This window comes from Triticum dicoccoides, chromosome 1B (genome assembly GCF_002162155.2).
Source record: "Triticum dicoccoides isolate Atlit2015 ecotype Zavitan chromosome 1B, WEW_v2.0, whole genome shotgun sequence".
Classification (NCBI taxonomy): domain Eukaryota; kingdom Viridiplantae; phylum Streptophyta; class Magnoliopsida; order Poales; family Poaceae; genus Triticum; species Triticum dicoccoides.
In genome coordinates, this window is record NC_041381.1 from 96,510,522 (window position 1) to 96,515,859 (window position 5,338).

The following is a 5,338-nucleotide window of genomic DNA, read 5'->3' on the forward strand; positions in this document are numbered from 1 at the left end:
AAAAATGCAAGACAAACCGGCCAAGGCTCAAGATAAACCGGCGAGGGCTCTTCGTGCCAAGAGCAAGGTCACAAAGAGGCCTGCCAAGAAGAAAACCGTCTAGTCTTCTGATCCGCCAGAAGACGTTGATGAGTCAGATCAAGAGGTAGAACTTGACTCCCTTGGTTCATTTTTCATACACCTTATTGACAATGACTATTCCCAGGATGAAGCGGAAGCTAGCCGTGCTGATCATATAGAGGTAATCTCCCTTTCCTCCGATTTAGAACATGTGCCGGTTCAAAAACTTCACCGTGCAGTTCAGAAAGTAAAACACTCTCACCCTCTTGCTCATTTGGATCCGCAATTTTTTTTGAAGACACAACAACCTGAAGGTCGTCGCACAACCCGGCACAGCAGCCAACAGGTCACTTCCTCCGGTTTACCGGATACACCAACCCGGAAGCGTCATCCAGAGGTTCCTTGTTCTCCCAAAAAATCTTATCCTTTGGCGGGTTGCTTTTGATATCCACTTAATCCGTCTGATTCGAATTATCACGTGACTTCCAATTCTTCATCTGGCGATTCATCAACCACCCAAATGCCTCCCCTCAAGACCGTCCCTGAGTAAGTATACTGGCTTTAGCTTTGTTTTCTTGTGCCGGTTTACCAATTAACCTCTGTTTTAATATTACAGCGCCAAAGCCCGACTGAGCAAGAAAGCAAAAACCAATGTCTCCACTGAGGAGGTTGACCCGGACAGAACTTCAGAAGGCGCTGATAGAGATGCTGGCATCGCTATTGATGATCCTGTACCCCAAGGTCAGGATACCTATGCTAATCCGCCAGAAGTAAACCCGGCCAGTCCTCATGCTAATCCTCCAAGCCCAGCCAAAGACGAAGATCTGCTAAGCCCGGCCAGGGATACTGTCAATCTGCCAAGCCCATCAAAAGGTGGCAATGATGATGTTGTTATCACTGGTATTGGTCACACTGTCCCTGGCAACCCAGTTGCTTTGTCAAAGCATATTGCCAAGGCAGAATTTGCTGCTATGGGCAAGGGGAAAGGGAAGACAGATTTATCCAGCTTCGTTAACCTTAGTGCCGAGGAGCTCCATTCCGGATTCTTAAACCACCTATACACAAGCCGGGATTATGAGGCCGATTTGGTGAACCTAATGAAGGAGCGCTATGAGGTAATCTTCCAAACACTTTAAATTTGCTTGTTCTATATTCCAATTCCATTGTAGCCCCCAAGGGCTGGTTTATCCCTTGAAGATAGACCGGGACTTCGAGATAAAGAACACTTCAACTCAGTAGCCACCAAGGGCCGATTTATCTTATCAAGATGAACCGAGACTTTTATGTTCAAAACTTGCTCTTTCGTTAATTCTTCTGCCTTTGATTTTCTGATCCAATACACATTAGCCCCCAAGTGCCAAGATTAATACTTGTATTGAGCTTTGGAACTTTCAAATAAGCAGCAAGAAAAAAGCAATCCGCATTAGCCCCAAGTGCCAAGTGTATAACTGGTTATAGGCTTGGGACTTTGAGAAAAATATGAACCTCTTCATCGTCTGACTTTTGCAGGCCGATATAAATACCAAAGATTCCCAAATCGCTGATCTTCAAGAAAATATCAAGTCCCAGCAAGAAGAGACCTCTAAAGGCAAAGAGGAGCTAAAGGGCGCTTTGACAGCCATGGAACAATTGAAGGATGGCTTCAAGAATGAACGTGCCAACTGGGAAACTGAGAAGGCTGCTTTGTTGAAGCAGGCTGAAGACACCGAGGAAGCTCTTAAACCAGTGGCAGAAGAGTTAACTGGGCTGAAGCATCAAGTGAATGCTATGACTTTGGCAATATTTGGTAAGCACCTTGTGTAAAGAGTTTGCATATCCATCTTTGAAATTGCCGGTTTAACAGAAAATTCTTTGAACCGTTACAGGTAGCCGGATTACTCATCTGGGCTCGGACATGCGTATGAAGCTGAAATCAGTATATACATTGATAGAGCAAATGTACACTGTTGCCCAATGAGTTATCTGTGCGGCCTCATATAACAAACCGGCACCAACGTTGATCAAGGATACACTGGCCAAATTGTTGATGACACCGGCGCAGATAGAAGAAATGAAACGATCTCCTGCCAGGGCTGGCGCTTTGTTAGCACTAACTCATGCCAAATCATGGATAGCTGACCTGGATCCAATTGATATCGCCAAGGGCTATCCGGATGAACAAGAAAACGGATCAACATTTGATAATGAAGCCGTCAAAGCCCTGACCAACACTACTAGGGAAAAGGCTAGCAGCAGCGCGAGTTTTAGATGTATCAGTAGCGCGGGGACAGGTGCTACTAATAAGGCACTACAGCTAACATATAGCAGTAGCGCGTGCTCACCGGCGCTAGTGCTACACAAGTGTAGCAGCAACGCTGTTTGCGGAAGCTCGCTACTGCTAGTAGCTCTAGCGCATTTTACCTTGACGCGCTACTGCTACCGCGGCGCTGCTGCTAACTTTTGTACACTCGCTACTACTAATTTCAGTAGGTTTTTTTGTTATTTTTTTGGCATATTTGCTTTGTATTTGAACAGGCTTTATAGAAGAATCTTTAGCACATAGAAATGTCATCATGATACACATACAAATGTCTACGAGACCACAAATGTAATCATAGCATGTACATATAAATAGTCTCATCATAATCATCATCCAACACAAAGTGATATCTTGTCATCATCTCGGAAATAGCGATACATGCAAGTCTCGAATACTTGCAACTACAATAACGTCATCCATCTAAACAAAGGTATACGCAAGAAGTGCTATCACTATGAGTGAGAGCGGAACTATGCATTACATGAGGTGGCGGTTATGAGTCCTCTCTCGCGCTAGCGTGAACCTCAAGTAACTAGCTTCTCCTTCTTGTCTGCTTTTGAAGCCTTTATGGCTGGCGCCCATGAACCCATTCACTTGCGCCTGACACTCATGCCACTCGTTGTACACCCCCGGAACCTTCCCTTTGTACACGACATAGCAATTCCATCTTGCCATCAAGAAACTAGGTACCTGTTAGAGATGCATGTTCATGAAGAGGATGTACAATCATATATATGCAACAAAATATACTAGAGCAACACCGAAAAAGAAAGGATTAGCAACTAGATGCAACATACAGTACGCAAATTAATTAACTAGAGGTACGCAGGTCATCGTACGCAAACTAACAAAGTAGCGTTACGCAAGTTCGGCATGGACCGTGGACATCACAAAGTTTCATCGCTACAAGAAGTATACAAGTTCAACCGACACATATCATCATCATCGGCATCATAAATCACTAGAAGTTCCATCCTTCCATATCATCGAGGACGAACCCTAGCTTCTTGAACGACGTGAGGTCTAGACGTTGCATGCCTATGCGAGTTCGGACGTCAGCTCGCGATATAGGGCCGTGGTGGAACATCCCCTTCTCATCGACGACTTCTTTCATGATGATCGTCGCAATGTCGCTTTGGATGCGAAAGAAGTCATCTCTAAGTTTATAATCCGCTTCTCCATGAGATTCTAGCCACTCGTGGATACGGTCATCATTTCTGCTGTTAATGCGAAGCTTTTGGTGATCCATGTTGAACTGAATCATGAGATGGACGATGTAGAATCCATCCTTCTTGCTTGGTTTTGGGACATGGATGCAGGAGAAGTTAGTTTTATACGCGAAACCCATCTTCTTGTTCCTTTGTTTCTTGATCTGCACGTGGCCACCTCTAAAGCTGAAGCCTTGGAGAGCATCATCTAGAATATTCATTATGTGGGTGTAGTCTTTTTTCTCGTAGTCTCTAGAAGGGTCAAAATACACGGCGTGGGAGACTTGCGGGTAAAGAACAATAAGGACGGCGCGCCCGTTGCTGCGGGGAAAAGACACCTCAAATTATTCCCCATATGAGAGAGAAGGAATGATTGAAATGTACGAAAGGGTTGTCCGGAACTGACTTACTTTGGATGATAAGGCACGAGGACAATTTCCTGGTCCTTATTCTGTACCATGAAGTTTCGGAGGTACTCCCTAGCAGTTTCACGCTCAAAGTCGCCGACACTCAAGAAAGACTCGTGCATGTAGTACGGATCCGCCACACAGATTTGCGAGACTTCTTCACTCTTCATGACGGAGCTCATATGTAGTGCAAAAAGGCGGACGATAGTAAAATCAAGCCGCCTTGTTAGAAACATCTCAAAGATATGGTCAAACCGCAGGAAGAACACCTCCGCGGGCCGTGTGTCGACGTAGTACTTCCCCTCAGGCACACGAGCCGCGTATGTCGGATATCCTGGATCCTTTGAGGCTAGTAGGCTTTTCTCAGTCGACAGCACATGGTCGTGCAGTCTCTTGAGATCCCCTGATAGTGCCTCCAGCGGTTTCGGCGGTAGCATCGGCTCGCCCGTGAGATGGAACATGACCGCACTTTTCACGGGTACACGCTCTTCAGAATGCATCGTCTGGCTGCTATGTGCTCTGGCTTGTTTGGAGACAGTTACCTTCCCCGATCTCTTCCTCTCCTTTTTCTTGGGCACACCTTCCAGACCCTTCCTTAACCCCTGCCCCAGTGTTCCCGGGCTAAGTACTGTACGACCCTCGCACCCGGCTAGTTGAGCCTGTGTTGAGGTGGCATCTTCAGGCGTGTCCTGTGAGGATTTCATGAAGAGAGACTTTTTGCAATCCATGGTACGACCCTGCCCGGGCATATCATCCATATCCTCATTAGCAAGCTGATAGCCCGATTCGTCATATGGTTGACTCATCATATCTATGTCACAGTCATACGCGTTTGTATTGAGGTAATCCATAGGGTCGACCTCCGTCTCATCATCCATTGTCTGTTCTACAGGAGAAATTACATCAGCCAGTACTATTGCACCCCCTTCATCATGTCGTCCGCCGCTCTCACCCGGCACTGCAGGAGCTGGTAATTGCGTAGGCGGGGTGGTGGTCTTCGCACATGCTTGTTGATGTGTGGTAGTTATTGGTGTGCTCTCGGCCGGCTCCAGACGAATAAGATTCTTCGGCCATAGCAGCACCCAATTCTTGCAGCTTCCAATCCGCGGCGGGGTCTCGTCGTCCGCTCCCACATGCTGTACCGGAGGAGGCAAATCCTCGTGCCCCGATTTCACACTGGTCAAGCTAACCCTGAAGTGCCCAGCGGGGATCGGCTGGTTGTGGAACGTGCGTTGAGAGGGGTCCATTATCATCCCCTTTCCCACGTCCACCTTCTGGCCTTTGATCAAGTAGAGTATGGTGCACGGGGTTTCTTTTGCCTGCAAACACATATGTTTGTGGCGTAAAACAACCGAAAGTCAACA